At 38.9% G+C, this 22,634-nt stretch overlaps 1 protein-coding gene across 8 annotated transcripts in view; it reads right to left on the reverse strand.

Annotated features, from left to right (window-relative positions):
- The window catches only part of SGMS1 (sphingomyelin synthase 1), a 301,381-nt gene that overhangs the window by 122,502 nt on the left and 156,245 nt on the right, over positions 1-22,634 (reverse strand). Inside the window, exon 1 of one of the 8 annotated variants that reach the window (XM_055081265.1) lies at positions 7,332-7,346. The exons of the other annotated variants lie outside the window; for them this stretch is intronic. The gene's annotated coding sequence lies outside the window, so the exon portion shown is untranslated. Of the gene's footprint in view, positions 1-7,331; positions 7,347-22,634 lie in introns of those variants that run through there. 8 annotated transcript variants of the gene reach the window in all.

Here is a 22,634-nt window from a genome sequence, read left to right on the forward strand (position 1 = left end):
TAAGTCAGAAAGAGAAAAACAAATATCGTATATTAACGCATATATGTGGAACCTAGAAAAATGGTACAGATGAACCAGTTTGCAGGGCAGAAATAGAGACACAGATGTAGAGAACAAATGTATGGACACCAAGGGGGGAAAGCAGTGGTGTGGGGGAGGTGTGATAAATTGGGCGATTGGGATTGTCATGTATACACTGATGTGTATTAAATGGATGACTAATAAGAACCTGCTGTATAAAAAAAAATAAAATAAAATCGAAAATTAAAATAAATAAATAAATTACATTAAAATAAAGATTATAGGATAGAAAAGGTAAATGATAAAGCAACCCAAATCACCAACATCTATCAAAGGACAATGCCCAGATAAAACCTTGGCTCAAAATGCTACCACTTCCTAGCCACGTGACCTTGGGAAAATCCATTCACATTTACCCAGCCTCAATTTCTTTATTTCTGAAAGAGGATCAAATGGCCCCTACTATACTGTGTGGTTGTGAGGATTAAATAAAATGAAAGACATGATCTGCCAAAGTCAAGCTTTGATCTAACAAGGGTATCACCCCAGCACCAGGGACACCCAGAGTTCAATGATCAGACTTGCTACTTCGTCCATATATCCAATTTAAATAGCGGAGATTCATGTAATTCATGGAATAATGGATTATGCTCGGCAAAGTGCCCCCTTTTTCCAAAAGGAAGTCATTCAGAATGATGTTTTACCTCTGTTTTTCAATTTCATAACATTTTAGGGTCCCCAACCAAGGGTTAGGAAGTTCCAATTTCTTTCCCTTCACAGAACAGCCCAAATGAAAACATCTTACTTCTAGCAAGTAGAATGCAACAATTGCTCATTTTACGTGAAGAACATATGGCTCCAAGTAGACAACACTTATAAAATAGGAACCTGTTAACTTTCCTCACCTGAAGCCTCAGTGTTAAAGGCGTTCAGAGAGAAGAGATTAATATTAATTGTAAAATGGATCCATACACTGAGGTACCATGAGAGACGGTGTCACCTCAGTTATAGAACAGGCAGAAACCCCAAGTTACCCAGACCATTAGGGTGTGTGTGTGCCTGTAAGGGGGGTATAAAGAAGGGAAAGAATGGAAAAACACCCCATCAATACAGAGAGCTTCCTGGTAACAAAGAAATAACTTGTCAACACCAATAAAAATAGCAGGGAAGGAATGAAGAGTCAAAGATTTGTATTGTAGATTGTACCCAACACTGAGGAACATGCTCATTGGCTGGGTGTAGCTTTATACTCCAGGTTACTTGGTATGGAAGGCTTTTAAAAGCATGGGAAATGCAGAGTTTGATATATGTTTAAAATACATAGTCTTGAACTCTACCTCTGCTATTTAATAGCAGTGTGGTCTCTGCCAAGTAAGTTAATCCTCTAAGCCTCAGTTTCCAGGTCTGGAAAATAAGGACAATAATACATACCTTGGAGAGCAGTTATGCAGACTAGAGATAATGCATGTACAGTGCCCACCACAGACTATGTCCCCAAAATATAATTACAATTATTGTGTTTGCTAGTGCGAGTATGATAGTCCATCAAATTCAGACTCTTTCTCTAGGTGAACATTTTGGAAAGAGGTTCAAATCACACTTTTGACAACAACATGAAACTCTTCTGAGCTGATCTGAATGAAGTATTAAATAAAAATCTCCATCTTAGTTGGTAGCCTTTACTAACATGCAAACTGAAAGTTATAGCTATGCATTTGTTAGCATTCTTCATATCAGTACTGAGTTGCTCTTTTTGATGATAAATTCTTGAAGGAGGGAATGAAAATTTTCCACTAGTGCTAATTCTTCTGGTGTGCACTGTAATCCCAAGTACTCAGTGGACATCTGTGGAAAATAAAAGCCACACTGTGAATGCCGGCAGCCTATCACCCAGGCTAGCTTCACATCACAGCCTCATCAACAACAGTATGGATTTGTCAGCTATGTTTTCAAGAAAAACAAAGACCACAAGGTGAGGCACTACCAACTTTTAAACAGAACTTTCTATCTACAAAAAGTTCTCCTTGACCCCTTCATCGCTTTGGGACTCATTCCAGTGATGCTGACTGCTCAGAGTAAACCGAGTACTCTCCTTGTACCTTCAAAACCTGTGTACAATGCCCACAAGAAAATGTCTCATTACAGTTTAGTTGCTCCTGATTTTTGAACAAACACACGTTCTTTGCTATGATGGAAAATATTTTAATAGGTTCAAGGAATCCAATTCATCCTCAAAGATGGTCACTTGCCATCACCAGTGTGATTTGAAAGAATCCGACGTGATTTCAACAACCGACTAATGAACTACCCATGTGGCAGAAGACACTATGCTCAGTCCTGGGGCTGGGGAAGGAGTTACAAGGTGGTTGAGATGAAGTTCATTTAAGAGAATGCAGTGCAATGGCAGTATCACCAGAATACAAGCAATTAACCTAGCTGATGCACTTAAGGAGAATAATCTGGATGTATAAATCCTGGCTGGGGCAGTTAAAAACTCAATATTTCTTAATTATACCTCACATACAATGTTAATATTCTACAACAGTCACACAGGAACCTGGCTAAAAAGAATACGCTCCTTTTTGAATGCACACTTTATCTTCTAGGGCAAGGCCAAGCTCCCACAAGGTAGAAGGAGACTGGCAGGCATCAAAACCAAGATCATTTGAGAGCTGAGACGCTAGAGGATGTCACTTGCACTAAGGCTGCAGAAGTGGATAAAAGCTCTTGCAAGACATGATTGTTTTGTATTCTTAGCCTCTTTTCTCCTAAGGAGTTAGTTCATGAAGAGGGGGGTTTAGACTTGCTCTATGGAAGATAGTGTCCTATGGTCATTAAAAGCATGTGCTTTGCAGTCACACAAAACTGCATTCCCCAATCTACCTTAAAGACCTTGAGGATGTTCTCTAATTCCTCTGAGCTTCAGTTTCTTCATCAATAGAATGAGACTAACAGTAGTACTACAGCTTAATGTTATAATATGGGTTAAAGACATAATGCCTGCAAACAGTTTAATAAAGCTCATGGCAAACACTAAGTGCTCATTAAATGTTGTTGTTATTGGAAGAAGTAAACTATCCTCATCCTTAGGAGACAAAACAAGTTCCAAGGCAACATTAACCAAAAAAAAAAAAAAAAGAGGTATCCTCGTGAGTTCAGAAATGTTCTGGCCCACTCCACCAGAAAAAATCTTGGTCTAAAGTTTCATTTAGTAATAAAGCACAAATTGCTCCTGTATCAGTGCACGTATCTTGGGAGCAAAGTAAGAGCGGCAGCAGCAAACAGAGGCTTATTGGCCAGTGAGAAAATCAGAACTGTTCATATCAGCCACACAGAAACAAAACTGAATCACTTGCTTGAGATTCCTCAGCTAATAAATGGCAGAGCTGGGAGTCAAACCCAGGCAGCTTGGCTTCAGTTCTTGTTCTTTTTTTTAAAACATTTTTATTGGGGTGTAGTTGATTCACAATGTTATTTTAGTTTTAGGTGTTCAGCAAAGTGAACCTGTTATACATACATATATACCCACTCTTTTTTAGATTCTTTTCCCACATAGGAGTCCTTGTTCTTAACTGACACCACGCTGCCTCCTCAGCAATGAAGAAGAGCAATAATTGGAGACTGACCAAGTCACAGACCAAGAGCAGGACAGAGAAAGGCAAGAAACCCCCTAAAGATGACTGAAGAGAAGAGGGAAATAAGGGAAATGACACAAAAGAGCAGCTAATGGGGCCAAAGAGTAAAAGGACCCAAACCACTAATGATTCTACATTAAAATCTAAAACACAGTCCTAGCAGGAATTCTAAAAGGATGGCACTGGGAAAGTGAACTAGTGTTCGGATTCAGCACTTGCTTAAATACAACAGTGAACAGAAGACATAAAAGCTGAGAAGATGCCACTTAGGTCATTTATATAAGCCTCATGATGACTTAGAAACACCTGCTAGGGAACACGTCACACACACAAAATACCAGCTGTCAGGGGAGAGCCCTAAATGCATGAGAGTTTCTTACCAAGACTGAGATTCCTGCTACGTTTTCCTTGCATTTCCACAGCGGAAAAGAGGAAGAAAGGCCACCAGTGTGTTGAATTCTGTCGGTCAGAAGGAAGGAGACAGAAGGATGAGAATTGTGCCCTTAGCTAAGTAGGAGATTGCCCAGAGAGGAGAGAAGAGATAAAGAGAAGCCATATTCCTGGCCAGCCTCAAATGTGGCAGGCTCCAAAACGGCCCCTGCGACCCCTGTCTCTTAATATCCATGCCTGTGTAATCCCCTTCCCTTGAGTGGGGGTGGGAACTGTGATTTGCCTGTAACCAACAGAATAAGACCAAAATGACGGGACACGTGGTTACATCACATAAGACTGTATCGCCCATTCTGCTACGAGATTCTCTCCCTTGCTGGCTTTGAAGAAGCCAGCTGCCAAGTGATGAGCTGCCTACAGGGAGAGCCAGGGGAGGGCAGCCTCCAACTGACAGTTAATAAGCAACTGAGAGCCCACAAGAAACTGAATTCTGCCAACAATCACATGAGCTCAGAAGAAAACCCTTCCTCGGTCAAGCCTCAGATGAGACAGCAGCCCCGCTGACACCTTGATTTCAGCCTTATAAAGTACCTAGCCAAATCACAACCAGACTCCTGACCCACAGAAACTGTGAGATAGTTTCTGCACTGATTAAGCAACTAAGTTGGTAGTGGCATTGTCAGGCAGCTACAGATAACCAATACAGAAGGGAAGTGAGGCACAAGTTCCTGATGCAACCACATGTCCTTCTGAGAGAGGAGGGGAAGGAAGGAGAGGGCCAGGGGCCAGGGCCTGGGAGAGTGATCCTTCCCTCACATTGGCATGCATCCTCCTGTTCAACTATCGACTCAGACACTCAGTTTCCTCTCTTACCACACACATCCTGTCACCCTATTCTTACCATTTGGAAGACAAAGTGGATCATAATGACCAAGGAAAATACAATCTTGTAAATGGCAGTCAGGTTCCCTGGCTGGCCTGCAAAGGCTATTTAACATGCCAAACACTGACACAATTAAATGCCACTTGTAGCAAAACGGCTGGACCTACAAATTATCATACTAAGTCAAGTAAGAAAGAGACAAATATCATATGATATCACTTAAAGGTGGAATCTAAAAAATGATACAAATGAACTTATTTATAAAACAAAAACAGACTCACAGACATAGAAAACAAACTTATGGTTACCAAAGGGGAAAGGGGTGAGGGGAGGGATAAATAAGAGTTTGCGATCAGCAAATACACACTACTATATGTAAAACAGATAAACAGCAAGGTCCTACTGTACAGCACAGGGTCATATTCAATATCTTGTAAGAAACTGTAATGGAAAAGAATCTGAAAAAATATGTATGTATGTGTGTATAATACATACATATATATATATATGTATATATAAACTGAGTCACTTTGCTGTACACCAGAAACTAACACAACATTGTAAAGCAACTATACTTCAATAAAATAAATAAATAAATAAATAACAACAAGAAGAAAAGAAACAGCAAGAGGACTTTGACCGTCTTACGAGATATACTATGACCCTACCTATCATAAAATAATATTCACAAAAGTGTGTTTTAAATGTGATATAATGGACTTAAATACTTTATAAAACCCATAATTGGAGAGACACATTAGAGATTTTCTGTACTGGTTTTGAGAACAGAATAAAAATTCAAACATCTAAAGTTCCATCCAATTGCTAATATAGGGTCTTTAAAAATCAAACACATATATTTTGAAATCTGAGCAAGTACCAACAGTTTCTACAAATTAATTCAAGTAACAATTCTCAAGCAGAGCATACAGCTACGACTCACTGAGCCAGAGACCTTTTACTTGACTAGGATGTCTTGCTACAAGCAGAAACTGGTGGGCATATCCTACAATCACATCATTTGAAAGCTGGAGAACCATCATTAGTCTTCTCGTCCTGGCCGCATAGTTGACAAATGATAACACATACACCAAAAGACTTGAAATGACCTGTTCAGGGTCACCCAGCAGCACGGCCTGGGCCTCCTATTTCCCAGGCTTCTTTGTGCCCAAGTCTACCAAACTTTAGCTTCAACTCCAGACATAATGAAATCAGTGGTATCAAATATTCTGTGAGGAAAACAACTGGGATTAACTTCCCCTGACTCTACAAAGCTTCAACTTGTAAAAACTAAGCCCTGTGGCAAGAGGAAAGAATAACACTGAATAAACATTCATATTAAGTGTTCAATCCATTTTCAAAGGCAATGCACAGGATTTTCTAAGTAAACTGAGATGCCCCTAAAATAGGCTGCCTTTTCTTATGAATGATCTGCTTTTCTTTTTTAATGAATGTTAAGTAGGGAAGAAAGTCAAAAGAGGCATAGAATAAACATTTGTGCCAGAGTGCTTATTCCACTGCTTTATAAATCCCCACTCCTAAATCCACTGACTCATTGCACAGATATATTCATTACACAGACATTAGTCACACAAATGCTTTGGCGTAGTAGGTGCTGTATATAAGGAGCCTGTTTGGACATAAATAATGTTTACTAATATTTTCAGCAGCAGTAACCACATGTAAACAAGTAACCACTGCAGAGAGAGAGATTTCCAGCGTTTTTTTTGGTAGGCTATTAAGAATGCAGACTGGAGCTCCCTTTTCTCCTAGAAATTTCCATATTTAAAATAAAAATCAACTTGTTTTTCTCTGTAATAATACTGCCTTTAAGGCAGCATTGGGAGTTATCAAAACAAAGGGGTTTAACGTCCCCAGGTCGCATCCTTCCCGAACTCTCATTAGGGAAGGCTCTCAGTAGCCTAAAAGAAAGCGGTCTTGCACTCAGCATTTTCCTTCAAAATCTTTTCCCCTCAGCACCAAGAACAAATGTATGTTTAAAACAAACCAAAAAGAAATAGGGCTTATTTTCTCACATGTAGCCAGCAGTTTTCTCTCCTCCACATGAACTTACACCTCTACAGGTATTACCTTCACTAGGACACGATTTAACCCTCCCATTTTAAATGCATCTGAATGCTTTGACATAGTATTAAAAATACTGATATTACTCAAGGTAAAAATAGACCAACTGTTTGCCACACACGAGGCTCTTTTCTAAATGTTTCCCAGGTACTAATTCATTTAACCTTGACAAGAGCACTATGAGGCATGTTACTATTATTATCCTAGTTTTACAGAAGATGAAAACTGAGGTAGAGTTACTGAGAACGCAGGCACAGTTATTCATGCGACACATTCAATAAAGCGTTAGAGGGAAAGCTCCACTCCCCGTGCCTCACCCTTCCATGTGGAGGACTTTCCACTAGCCCAACAGTCCAGTCTCCTTCCCAACCTCTTCCCTAGGAGAGAAGTGAATTATGTGAAATGTGAGTCTGGGGGAAGGGCCTGGACAATGTGGCCCAGACTCTCCAGAGTACCTCCCTTCTCAGAGCTGGCCTGCCCACAGGTGGGGGAAGTCCAGGCTGCTCCCTCCCACACGATGAGGGGAAATTGGTCTCACTCGCATGAAATATCAGAAAACCCACTTAGCCACAGTCTTGGAATCAGGGTTATTCCTAATAAATCCCTGCATGTCTACCTCTCATTGGTCTATCCATTGGTCCCAAAATTGGGTGAGAAAGAAAGGTGCTTGTCAACTGTCCATCCTCTCAAGCCCTGGCACTAGTTTTAATGCAGAAATGGGTGGAAAGATCTTTGTGAAAAAGGCAAATATTTCTTTTACAAAAAAAAAAGAAAAAGAAAAAAAAGAAAAAACCCTCCTCAAAGGGATACAAGAACATAACACAGTTCAACAAGGTATCTGCAGAGCAGGTCTTTAGTGACCCTGCTCTTCAAAGTCACCGTCAGGTGGCATCTAAAAGACAAGGCTACTCCTCTTTCTTATCTGTGTTGGACCTCAAATCACCATCTCCTTTCCAGACCAATAAAACCACACAGGTAACCTTCTTTACTGTCGTACCCTAATTTAAGGCAGTGGAAAATTCCTTAGCATTGGTAGCCGCATCATTTTCACAAAACAGGTAATACATTTCAAGAGTATATATTATCTTCAGCCTGGCCAAGTCTGTATTTTTATCAATTGCATCAATTTCTACCATAGAAAGTACAGTGATAAAAATACTACTCAAAACTCTGTCATCCAGGAATAAAAATGTCTCTAATTTCTAGAGTTATCATTTGTTCTTTCCTTTAATCTCGAAATACAATGCGTCTGATTTTAAACATACATTTAAAAGGGCTTTCATTCAGTAATATTGATTTTTTTTTGGCTATAGAGAGATTTTAATGCAGATAATTTGAGCTTCATGCTTTCTTATTCAAACTGTACTTAATAAGACTAGTTTCCGAAGCAAAAATTTTGAAATAAAAAACAGACCACATTTCTTCCACAGTAAATTTAAAAGCAAAATTAACTTTTTCACAAATGCACATGAGTAAAGGAAGTCAGTCATCCAGCACTGTCAACTTCACAGAAGAGGACAAATGAAGACACAGGCACTTCCATGCCTTGATCCTTGCAGCACTCCTGATGCAGGCAAGGCAGCTGTGGCATTATCCCCATGTTCAGAAAAAGAACCTGAGGTTCAGAGAATTACAGTGACATGCCTAAGTGAACCTACTTTCTAAGTGGCAGGGTTCAACGTGAAACACATTTTTTTTTTTCCTATTGGAGCCAAAGTTTGTGCTTTTTCTCTTCTAGGCCACCATGAAGCTGGAAGTCATTGGAAAGGCCTCTGAGAATGAGTAGTGATCAGAATTTAAGTGGAGAAGAGCCGAAGACAAAGACTGACCATGATGCACTGTGACAGAACGCAATGAGATGTGTCAGCCTCATTTATTTATTAGCACAGCCCAGGATAACTGGTAAGGAAGGAGAGAAGGAAGAAAAATTCGAACAACAGAAATAACAAACAGCGGACTGGCCGTGAAAAATATGGGAAGAAACACCAACCAAAACAGAGAAATGATGAGGGGGCATGTGGTTACAGATCATGCCTAAACCAGGGGTCAGCACCAAGTAGTCAATATTTTAGGCTTTGCAGGGCATATGATATCTTTTACAACTATTCAGCTCTGCTATTACAGTCCGAAAGCAGCCACAGGTAACGTGAAAATGAATGGACATAGCTGTGTGCCAATAAAACTGTATTGACAAAAACCAGTCTCTGGCCAGATTTGGCCTTTCAGCTGTAGTTGGTTAAAGCCTGGCCTGGACAGTCACCTGGCCTTCACAGGAGGCCATATGACATACTAAAGAAGCAGAGAGGAAAAATCTAGGGACAACATAACCATTCAACTGGCAGCAAGTACCCTGAGTGCTGCCACTCCCATAAGTACCGAATCTGCTGGGGACTCAGCACGGCCTTTTGATTAAGAGACTTAAGTGATGAATTTGTTCAGTAGTTGCTTATCCAAAGTTATTAACATTCAAAGAACCCATCTGTAAAATAATGTGTTATGACTCACAGAAAGTTAAGTCCAAGCTTACCCTATATTTTACATGGGTGATTATGGGAAAAATCATCCCAACGTTTCAAAAGTAACTACGAAAGAAAATTGAGAGGAACAGAAGCATCTGAATGAATCATGGTTTCCGTCTCTGACAGTTCCTCCACCTGGAAAACTCTCCCTGACTTTTCCTGTCCCATTTTCCTACCTAAATCTTGCTCCTTTTTTAGGTGTCAATTTAAACATCTTTTCCTCCAAGAACTCTTCTCACACGTGCCAGGTGAGGTCAAGACACCTACCATACATTTCTATGACACTGAACTTCTTCATTACTCTCAGTGCACCCATAATTCCTTCCTAGTTTAATGTCTGCTTCCCTTCTAGACTATAAACTCCAGAAACCTGCCTTGTTCAACACCCAGATACAACACTGGCAATGAGACCTTGATTACATAGAAGGCTTGAGTGTTTCAAAACGACACTCTGCACTGAGTGACTAAGTATATAGCTGGTGATGATCAGCAATGCAGGATTTTGCAGGGCAACTTTGAGGCTTTTCCAGCCTCAACAACGTACGATGTGATAAAGCTGAAGAGGGAAGGCTATGACTAGGTGCCAGTAAGCGAACTGCCCTTACGTTTAAAAAGAATAAGAGCAGGCTACCCATTCTTAGGTTTGTTAAAGTAGAAGCTACAAAGAAGTTCCTCTCATGCCCATCAGTTTTTTTTAAAAAACTGCAAATGTGGTTTCAGTTAATGATAAAATTTTCAGTATATTGGGCCCTAGTATATTCAACACTATTTAGCTGGAGAGATTTAAAACAAGTATCTGCATAATTTCTTTTTTTGCTTAAATAAATACACACAGCATGTACAGAAGCAAAAACATTCACATACCTATAGAAATGCCTGAACTACCTGGGCAAAAAAACAGATGATAAAATACACAGAGTATGATCCTTTTTTGTAAATAAAACAGGAAAATAACTAAAAGGGTGTACGCCCCCCAAAGTGGCTGTACCTGATAGAGGAATTTGGGTTAATTTAATTTTTTTCCTTTTTATTTACCAGTGTTTTCTTCTTTTTATACAATGACCACATATATTTTAAAGAGTTTTTTAAGGTTATTTAAAACAAAAATCCCTGCTGATTAGACAATACTTCAAAGCTGCTTGAAAGAAACAGTATACATAGGGAAAATGTGAAACAGGGCAATGCTGTTATTATTTAACATAGCTTTGCTGACAGTGTAAAGAAAAAACAGTTTCTGACCTCCTTAAATGTTCACCCATTCCTACCAATATCATAATGATGATACATCTACCATGCTGAGCATCAGCAGACAGAAGCAAAATAGTACCAATGCTGAGGGTGTTAATTTCAGTTTCTAACTACATCCTTACTTTTCCTGGAGCATGATATATTTTAAGTTGGCCTAATTTCTTTCTAGTCTTGGACTCTGACAACTGCACTAACTTACCTAGCCAATTTTAGTGACCAAATGCATTAAGGGCAGATAAGAAACTTCAAAACTGATATCTTCTCTCTTAAAGGTTATTTATATAGGTCAGAAATTGGCAGCCAGACACTAGGAATGCTGAAGTACTTACTTGAAATTTATTTCCAGTGCTTACACTAGAGTCTTTAAATACATATAATAAGTATATTTAATTAGAATTCTTGTGGTTATCTACCATCAGCCTATGCCTAAGTCAGAGAAGATTACCAAATTTCCCGTCTTAGAGTATGCTTTAATATCTTATATTTCTTTTCATAAATACCAATCATTTCATAAATATTGTCTTATATCTAAACAATGTGTTATCGGCCAGTAACAAACATCCATTATGCATGACTTGAAGGTATTTTTAAACTCCAAATGAAAATGAGGTTCAACACCTCTTTACAAATGACAGAAATAAACCACACGAAACAAATTCTTTAAGAGACTGGCTTTATGATGGCAGAACTGCCCTCCATCCAAGAACAATTATAAACCGTGGACAAATATAAAAGGCAACTTTGAAGGTACTGGAAAATAACCAAAAGCAGGCAGAAAGTGGATAATCTATAGCCCTTAAATAAGGGAACCACAATGAATGATAATTTACATTTATACAGCTTATTCTGTGAGGGCACAACCAAGTTTATGTCACAGCAGATGGAACTCAAGCAGCAAACCACAGTCTTATTGGTCAGAATATAGACCTGCCAAGGTAGCTATAAAAATTGAGAAGAAAAATCTCCCAAATGAGAAAGTCAGGCCTATATTTGAAGCCCCAAATTTGCAAATAAATTCTACACTTGTTGGCTAAACCCAGAGCTATGAGAATCCAAGGATCCCAGAGAAAAAAAACAACAGTTGAAAAGTTTTCTGAAAGCTGACAGATTCCAACAGCTGCCCACCTCAGAGGAGTTTAAAGCTCAAGATGTGGCATGGCAGGTTTCAGGAGCCTGGTAAAGGCCTGAGACTTTCCTGTGACACCACAGAAGCAACATGGATTAAGGAATAAAGAACACACTGACTATAGGATATTTCCTGGGAAATACAGGCAAAATGGAAATAGCTAAGATAAAAATGAGCCTACGTAACACTGAAGATGATTCACAACTTAATTACTTGTTTGAAAAAAACACAACAGAATCCCAAATCTATACAATGTAGCATCTGCATTGTCCAGCATACAATTAAAAATTAATAGATATGTGAGGAAAATGGAAAATGCAACTCCATAGTTAAAGATAAATCAGTGCATAGAAATAGATCTACAAATAATCCAGAAAATGGAATCAGAAGATAAGAACTCTAACAATGATAAACATATTAAAAGAATCTGCAGAGAAAGATAGATATAATGGGTAAAGAAATAGGAAATTTCAGGAGACATATAGAAACTGCAAAAAATAAAAATAAAAAAGGAAGTCCTAGAGCTTAAAACTACAATATCTGAAAAAAAAACATACTGGATTAGATTAATAGCAGGTTGGACACAACAGTAAACAGGTTGGACTGGTGAACTTTAAGATACGTCAGTATAAAGAATCCAGGCTGAGGTACAGAAAAAAAACAATGTTTGTAAAAGAGTCTCAGTGACCTGTGGGGCAGTATCAAGCGGTCTAATTTACATGCTAAAGGAGAGTAGAGAGAATGGGGCAGAAAAATATGTGTAAAGAAACACAGCCCAGAAATTTTCAAAATGGAGCAAAAACAGTAATACACAAAAGGAGAAAACTCAGCCACAAGAAAACCTCACCTAGCCATAAAAACCAAAGATAACAACAACAACAAAATCTTAGAAGCATCCAGAAAAGACATGTTACACGTGAGAACAATAATCAGAATGAAGGCAGACATCTCATCAGAAACAAGAGGCCAGAAGACAAAAAAATCTTCAAATCACTGAAAGAAGGGGAGAGAAAAAACTGTCAGCCTAGGATTCTATCTACAACAAAATTATCTTTCAAAAATAAAGGAAAAAAATTTTAAATCTCCATATAAATAAAAACAGAGAGACTCTGTTGCCAATAGGCCTACACTGCAAGAAATGCTAAAGAAAGCTCTTCAGTTGAAGAGAAGTGATACCAGATGTAAATTTTAATCTACAGAAAGGAATGAAGAACCTTCAAAATAGTAAATGTGTAGGTAAACATGAAAGACTATTTCTCTTAATTCCCTTATGACATACTTATTAGATATACTGTATAAAATATAGTTTGTGTGTACAAATACTTTATATATACTTAGCATATATTGTATTAAAAGTATAATACTGAATTGTATATTTTGTAACATATATGGACATAAATTGTATGAAGACTACAGCGCAATGGATGGGGAGGGGCAAATGAACCCATATTGTAGGTTTCTTACATTTTATACAAAGTAGTAAAATATGAATTCAAAAAGGCTTTTTATTAAGGATGAATATTATAATCTGCAGAGAGACTGTAAAAATCATACGAAGAGGTGTCGCTGAAAATCTAAGAGAGAAATTAAAATGTAATGCTAAAATAGTTTCAATTAAACAAAAAGAAGGGAGAAAAGGAGATACAGGATTAAAAGAAAATGTCTAAAAGATGGGACAAATAGGAAGCAACAAAACGGTAGATATAAAACTAACCATATCAATAATTACAGTAAATAGACTAAACATTCCAATTAAAAGGCAGAGATTGTCAGAATACATTAAAAAGTAATACCCAACTACATACTACCTGAAACAGATGTATTTTAAATGCAAAGACACAGATAAACAGGCAGAAAAGGATACACCAACATGACCTTGATACAAAAACCAGGCAAAGACACTAACAAAATACCATAATGGCGTAAGGACAGATGAATAGAACGACACAGCAGAATAGAGGCCAGAAATAGAGGTACGCGTATATGGTCAACTGACTTTTTTTTTACCAAGATGCCAAAATAATTCAGTGGGTATAAGGATGGTCTTTTCAACAAATTAGACAGGAACAAATAGATATCTATATGGAAAGAATAATGAATCCTGACCTCTACACCTCATACAGAACTAATCATAAGAGCTAAATCTATAGAGCAGAAAAACATAGGAGAATGTCTTTGTGACCATTAAGTAGGCAAAGCACTACGGATAAAAGAAAAAGCTGATAAACTGGACTTCATCAGAATTACAACTTCTGCTTTTTTAAAGACATAATCAAGAAAATGAAAAAGCAACCACCAACTGGAAAATCTTTACAGTGCATATATCTGACAGAGGACTTGTACCTAGAGTACATAAAGAACTACTACACTATACTATACTTCAAGAATAAAAAAGTCATGCAACCCAATCTTTAAAATAGCAAACGACTTGATACTTCATAAAAGAAGACACCAGAATAGCCAATAAGTATGTGAAAATTTTTCAACATCATTATCATAAAGGAAGTCAGGACACCACAAGATACCACATCACACCCACTAGAATGCTAATACTGAAAAGAATGATGATAATAGCAAGTGTTGGCAAAGGCTTGGACCATATTGGAGATTCTCATACATTGCTGATGGGCATGTTTAATTATATAACCCCTTTAGGAAAATGTTTGACAATTTTTTATAAAAGTAAACATACACTTATCCAGTGATGCACTTCCAAGTATATATCCAAAAGAAATGAAAACATATGTCCACAAAGAGACTTGTATAATAATGTTCACTGTAGTTATATTCACAATAGCCAAAAGTTTTAACTACCCAAATGTCCATCAATAGGTGAATAGGTAAATTCATACAATGGAATACTACTTAGCAACATAGAGACAACCTATTGATACACATAACAGTAAGCATGACTCTCAAAAACACCATTAAGTGAAGCCAAAGAAGCCAGACACACAAGTACATTCTATATAACTCTACAAAGTTCTGCAAGAGGCAAAACAAAGCTCTGTTGATAGAAATCACATTACTATTTACTTTGGTGCTGGGACAACTGACTGGAAATGGCACAAGGGAATTTTCTGGGCGACGGCAATGTTCTACATCTTGAAAGAGATGTTGGTTCACTGAACGGTTCACTTAAAATTTGTACCTTGCATAGTATGTAAAATTATACCCAAATTAAAAGACAGTTCAGGGACTTCCCTGGTGGCGCAGAGGTTAAGAAGCCGACTGCCAATGCAGGGGATGCGGGTTCCATCCCTGGTCTGGGAGGATCCCATATGCCGAGGAGCAACTAAGCCCGTGTGCCACAACTACTGAGCCTACGCTCTAGAGCCCGCAAGCCACAACTACAGAGCCCAAGTGCCACAACTACTAAGCTTGTGTGCCTAGAGCCCGTGCCCCACAACAAAGAGAAACAACCGCAAAGACAAGCCCGTGCACCGCAACGAAGAGTAGCCCCCGCTCGCCGCAACTAGAGAAAGCCCGCACGCAGCAACAAAGACCCAATGCAGCCAAAAGTAAAAAATAAATAAATAAAATTAAAAAAAAAAAAGTTCACAAAAAAATTTCTTTGAATTAGTTCTGAAGGAGATACGGTCTCTCACAGTTCAAAAGTATTTCTCTTATTACCCTGGGGGACAAATTCTATAGCCTCAAAACAGAAGGTGTGTGTGTTTTAGTTTAGTCATGACTTTTTAAAGATTTTTTCTTTGATGTGGACCATTTTTAAAGTCTTTATTGAACTTGTCACAATATTGCTTCTGTTTTATGTTTTGTTTTTTTGGCCGTGAGGCATGTGGGATCTTAGCTCCTTGACCAGGGATCCAATCCACACCCCCTGCACTGGAAGGCGAAGTGTTAACCACTGGACCGCCAGGGAAGTCCCTAGTCACGCTGTTTTTGAAATATACACCCAAACAAAGCAGAGGGAAAAGAACTATTATCTGTTTCCTATCAAAACACTCTTTTTGATATTTGTTCCAACCTAGAGGAATTAAAAACAACCTGCCCTTTAGGTTTTATCTAATTTTATTTATCCCATTAACAATTTAAAGTTTACTTTTAACAACACAATGGAAAAAGCACTCAAAAAATAAACTATAAAGCATAAATCCAAATGTGCTAATATCTTACTATTCTAAAATATTAAATTCCTACTGTATTCCAGGCAAGACGATAGTCACTAGGGCAATGAAAATGAAAAACTTCCACCTTATTGTTGAAGAGCTCTCAGTTGGGTGGAAGAGAAATTACTGTAAATTTTAAGTAAATAAATTTAATATAAATTGGTAAAGACCTCACTGGGGGAAAAATATATCACTTCTTTTCCCTCAAAAACCATAATATTTAATATTGACCAATAAAATGCAAGAAGTAAATATAATAAATTCAGTTATTCCTTTTGAAGGACACAATAATTTTAAGAAAGAAAAGTCTTCAGCAACTAACTCCATATAAAGATGTTTCTTAAGTCAAGAAAAAATAACCCCTCCACCTTTTAAAGGAAATTAGCTCCACAGCACAGGGGATTAGATAACTACGTCTTGTACCACTTGCCCACATCCTCCATCCCAAACTCATAGCTGGTTTTGCCTGGTGTGGGTTCCCATCGGAGGTAAATCTGAAGGCTGGTCAGGCTATGCCTCAACATGAAGTGATGCGGTGAGTGAATTCTCACTCTCAGGACTCTAATTGTGATACAAATCCCTTCTCTTCTATTCTCTCCTGAGGCTACTTTTATCCCCTCTACTGAAACTAGCCAATTCAAAATCAACAATGACCTCCAACATTGCAAAAGCCAATGGTTGGTTCTTGATTTTCATTTAATATGACCTTTCGGCAGTGCACGACACGGTTGTTCTCTTGCTTCCGCTTGAAATTCTTTCTTTACTTGGCCCCCAGAACACCTCACACTCTTTCCACTGTCTGCCTTCCCTCCAGCAGTTGCTTCTCATCCACCTTCGTGGGCTCTTCCTGATCTCTGTAAGTGCCCAGAGGTTCATTCAATGCTCAGCTCTCCTCCCTATTATCATTTGCTTTCTAGGTCAGCAGTTCTCAAACATTTTGGCCTCAGGACCCCTTTACATTTTTCAAAACTGATAAGGAACTCAAAAAATTTTTGTGTATGAGGGTTATACTATAGATAATTACTGTATTAAAAACTGAGAAAACTTGTAAATATTTATTAATTCATCTAAAAGCAACTATAAGCCCTATCAACATATAATAACATATTTTAATAGAAAATATATTTTCCAAAATAAAAACATATATATAAGTAAGAAGAATAGCATCATTTTACATTTTTTAAAATCTCCCTAATACCTAGCTTAATAGAAAACAGCAGATTCCCATAACTGTGTTTGCATTCAATCTGCTATGATGTCACACACAGTCTCTGGAAGACACTACTGAACAGTACGTCTTAGTATTATTATAAAAAGTTTTAACTCTGCTGACCTCCCTATGAAAGTCCAAGGAACCCATGGGTCCCTACTATACTTTGAGAACTACTTTAGGTGCTCCCTTCCAATCCCATGGTTTTAAATACAATCTCTTCTAGGACAACTCTCAATTAAAAAGATACCTCTGGGCTGGACTCCTTGAACTCCAGGTTCAAATAGCCAGCTGCCTTCTCAACATTCTCACTCAGATATCTAACAAGTATTGTTTAATTATTAACAATAATAATTAAAGTTATTTTAATTAATAAAGACTTTACTCCCCATCCGCCCTCTAACTGCAACATTTTCCTCCTGTGCTCTTCTCCCATCTCAGTAAATAATGATTCTAACTTACCAGCAGCTCAGGTCGAAATCTTGGGAGAAATCCGGAATGCCTCTCTTTTTTTCAAATCCACATCTAACTTATATCCAAATTCTATGAGCTTCCTTCAAGAATATATCTGGAATCTTACCACGTCTTATCCCTCCACTACTCCTTCCACCCTGGTCCAGGCTTATGCATCTTGGCCTAGACTTTGGCAACAGCCTCCTACCTGGTCTCCATGCATCCTCTTGTGTCCCCTGTGGGACAGTCTTCACACAGCAACCAAAGGGATTTAAGGCATAAGTCAGATCGTAAGTCACTTCTCTGCTTAAGACCACAGGTACCATCTCACCTCACTCAGAGCAAAAGCTAGACTCTACATCATAGCCTACAGAGGTGCTCTATGAGCTGGCCCCCGACTACCTTTCCAAACTCATATATTAAAACTCTCCCCTCAGGGCTTCCCTGGTGGCGCAGTGGTTGAGAATCCGCCTGCCGATGCAGGGGACACGGGTTCGCGTCCCGGTCCGGGAAGATCCCACATGCCGCGGAGCGGCTGGGCCCGTGAGCCATGGCCGCTGAGCTTGCACGTCCGGAGCCTGTGTGCTCTGCAACGGGAGAGGCCACGACAGTGAGAGGCCCGCGTACCACAAAAAACAAAAAACAAAACAAAAAAAACCTCTCCCCTCACTCACTGCACTGTAGCCAGCCCAGCTCCTTGGCCGTCACTTATACACTCTCCCGTCGGGGTCTCTGCAATTGCAGTTTCTTCTGCCTGAAGCCCACTCTCCTCAGATCCCCCCGACTGAGGCTTGCTCCTGCAGTCAGCACTCAAACACACCAGGCGGAAGATGCCATTCTCACCATCACTCCATACCCTATCCCTGCTTTATTTTTCTTCCTAAAACTTGTCGTTATCTGACATGCTTGTCTGTTCTTTGTCTGTTCTCCCCGCCCCCATGCAATGAGAAGAGGGCATTTGTCTGGCTCAGTGTTGTATCCCAGTACCTAGAACAGTGTCTACTGGGGAACAGGTGCTCAATGTATATTGTTTGAGTGGATCAACAGAGATGCCGATCCAGGTAGCATTGGGAGTTGAAGGTGAAAGTGATGAGTTGGAGAGGCCAGGAGAGCCACATGCAAAGCAGCACTTTGAAGAAGAAGAAACCATAAAAGTGGAAAAAACAGCACCATCAAATAGAGGCTATGAATAAAAGGAGACAAGAACTACTGTTGGATAGAACTGCTACCAAGGCCAGAGAACGAAGTGATTACCAAACATTTATTTATCTCAAATAGTAGCTCATAAAAATCCACTCAAAATACACAAACATCTTTGGAACAAGAATGTTTCCCTCAAATGTCACCTGAATCAATTCAGTACAATCTCACACTCTTTAAGGAGGTAACTCTTTTCTTATACAAAAAAGAAGGCAAGGCCCATACAAAGGAAAATGATGAGTCTACTTAGCCTACTTGCCAAACTTTCAGCCTCCACCCTAACTTTTCAGTCATCCTCACAAACTGGTTCCAAGAGGGAGATAACCCTAGAATAGTTACATTAAACTAGGTTCTTACAGCCACTAAAATCCAATGAGTCTGACCAGAAAACCCCACATCAGATCACTTGGGTCAGGATTCTAAGAATGAGTGTCAGGGTTACTTCACCATAATTAATATCAAAATCACAATGCCATAAACAGCACACTGGTTAACAAATATTTTATCCAAAAAGAGTTTTAAAAAATATTTTTCTTCATTCTGACCAAGAACGAAAAGTAGCACACAGGGACTCAAATCGCAGCTAGTACCCCAAATTCAGGTGGCCAGTGCCAAATGTCAGTCATGACCAGTGATCTGCTATTCTTGTTCCCGCCAAGAGGGAACGTGAGACAAGTGGTGGAACGGTGCTCGGTACAAGGTGATGCCCCAACGGCAAGTCTTTGGGTTCACAGCCCACGTGATACATTCACTTAAATCTGCTACCAGTTAATGTTTTCACTATTCAGACTGAATAATGACACTGTATACCATGATCCTAGTGAACTCCCTTTTCACAGGCTCCACGTACACAACAACAAAAGAGTAATATCTCTTAAAGGGAACAGAGAGAAAACCATCCCGTCTGTCTCTGTTACTGTCGTATATTCTCCCTTCTAAACTACTGCTTGTGTCAGTTTGTACACAGTTAGGAGTGTACTCTTGAAATCTCACAAATAAACAAGAACAGAGATTTTTAAAGCAAAATACTAATAAAAAATTTTTTCAAAGAAAGAAAAGAAAAAGCAGAAAGGGTAGTTTACTAAAAGTTTCTTCTTAACCCTCTTAAGAGATCTGAGGAAGAAGTTATCATTTTGAGGTTCTACTAGCTAAGTAGAGAAAACTAATCTACCTGTTTACCTACCTATCTATTACTTCTGAGTGAGAGCAGCACGGTTGATCTTCAGTGCTCACGATGTACAATGCACTTTGCTAGGAGCTGGAAAGCATCCTAAGATGAATACAAACTTCCTTTTAGAGTCACCCAGGGTAGCGAAAAGAGCGAGGGCTTTGACTGCGACAGATCAGGGTGTGAACCAGCGAACCGGTGCTTTGGAACTGTGTTACCCTGGGCAAGGCTGAGCTTTGGTTTCCTGGATTTGAAACAAAGAAAGTATCCAGGCCTCTGCACTTACTATCTTCCTGCCTGGGAAGTTTTTGCCCCAAAATGAGCAAACTCATTCCCTCCCCTCCTTCATGACCTTACTTGCATGTTACCTTCCCTCTGAGGCCTTCCCTGCCCTCCCTAGTTTGTGCTACAGCGAACGCGTTACACACACACACACACACACACACCCCTCACTCATACCCACACTCCCACCCACTTCTCTGCTTCAGTTTTTGCCAGGACCCTGATCACCATCTAGCACACATGTATTTTAGTTACTTATCTAGTTTAGCCTCTTTCTCCCACTAGGCTATAAGCTCCATGATACAAGTTTGGGGCTTGTTTAGGGGTTTTTTTTCCCTTTGTTCACAACCTAACGTATCTAAAGGAGGGTCTAAAACATAAATGTAACACCCAAAGTTTGCTGCATGAAGGAAGTTCATGAAGATCCCTGCAAGGTTCCAGGGTTCTCATCAGAGATCATGTAAATAAAGACCTTAGGATATAAAAAGCACACAGTACATAGCAGATATTATTATCTTATTTTTATTATTAATAATATTATTATATTATTATCTTCTAACAGTTTCAGACTATCGGAAACTGTCAATAGAATTTTTATTTTAAATAATGAGAACAATAATGTCAGAGATGGCACAGGCCAGCTAAGGATTAAGTAGCAAAAGAGGGAAAAAAGAAATAACTGCTATAGGGCTTCCCTGGTGGCGCAGTGGTTGAGAATCCGCCTGCCGATGCGGGGGACACGGGTTCGTGCCCCGGTCCGGGAAGATCCCACATGCCGCGGAGCGGCTGGGCCCGTGAGCCATGGCCGCTGAGCCTGTGCGTCCGGAGCCTGTGCTCCGCAACGGGAGAGGCCCCAACAGTGAGAGGCCCGCGTACCCCAAAAAAAAAAAAAAAAAAAAAAGAAATAACTGCTATAAATCCATGGGAGGGAGATCACTCTGGATTATTCTACATGATGAGCCTAAGACATTACACATTCCTGTACAGAAAACAAAGTTTAAGAGGGTAGTGAGTTTGAAAACAGATTCTGAGGACTTCCCTAGCAGTCCAGTGGTTAAGACTCCGCACTCCCAATGCAGGGGGCATGGGTTCAATCCCTGGCTGGGGAACTAAGATCCCGCATGCTGCATGGTGCAGCCAAAAAAAAAAAAAACAAACAAAAAAAACAGATTCTGGATTACAAAGAGATGTCATTTATGTGTTCTTCACCCAGACAGGGCCCAATCACTAAAAGAGACAACTAAGTTTAGTTTACTTTGATTATTCACTTTGACAGAAGAGAAAAGCAATAGAATGTTGAGAATGTTAGGACAATAATTATGTCTTCAAATATTTGTTTTAACAATTGCTTTTCTGACTGTGTGGAAGTTTGAAAGTGAATACATTAATAATTAACATTTTCCCACCAAATATTTAGGAAGAAAAAGTTTCTAAAAATGAGCTATTACTTATATAATCTTTGTTATGGTTATTATGGTTTCTTTCCCAAATTAATGTAGGTAGAAATAAATATATGCAGTCAAAAAAATACTCAATATATCTTTGAAAGTGATATTAAAAAAAATTATCAAGAGTGCCCCAAGATTAAAAACCCCTGCATAAAAAAGAGAAGGCTATTCATATCAAGAAAGCTTTCTTCATTTTACTAAAGGATTTCTTAAGAATTCCTCTAAAATTAGTGAGCTTTCCTTGTCAACCTAAATTTATTCAATTTATTAAAAATATCAGGGGCTTCCCTGGTGGCACAGCGGTTGGGAGTCCGCCTGCCGATGCAGGGGACACGGGTTCGTGCCCCAGTCCAGGAAGATCCCACATGCTCCGCAGCGGGAGAGGCTACAACAGTGAGAGGCCCGCGTACCGCAAAAAAACAAACAAAAAAAAAAAAAAAAACAATGATATAATTCTCAGAAATGTACTCTGCTGAAAAACATAACTGCGATAAAAAAAAAAAAAACACTAGGAAAATTCTAAGTTCTCAAATTTTGAGCAAAAAATAATAAATAGTGATGCTTTGGATCAAATAGTTTAAAAGCCTGAAAATATTTATAACGTGGGATGCAAACCATTTTCCTCCTTAGAAACTATTTCCACCAATGCCAATTCAAAGTAAACATTACAATATTTTAAAAACAAACAGCCGTTTTTTCAGAACTAAATGTGAAGATCTGTTAAGCTAACACAACTTACAAAATTAAAACTTCCAAACACAGCTACTCAAAAAAATCATAATAAATAAACATCCCCAAGCCCTTCAAATATTAATCTTAAAATTTCTAATCATAAT

This window comes from Physeter macrocephalus, chromosome 20 (genome assembly GCF_002837175.3).
Source record: "Physeter macrocephalus isolate SW-GA chromosome 20, ASM283717v5, whole genome shotgun sequence".
In the NCBI taxonomy this organism is placed as follows: Eukaryota; Metazoa; Chordata; class Mammalia; order Artiodactyla; family Physeteridae; genus Physeter; species Physeter macrocephalus.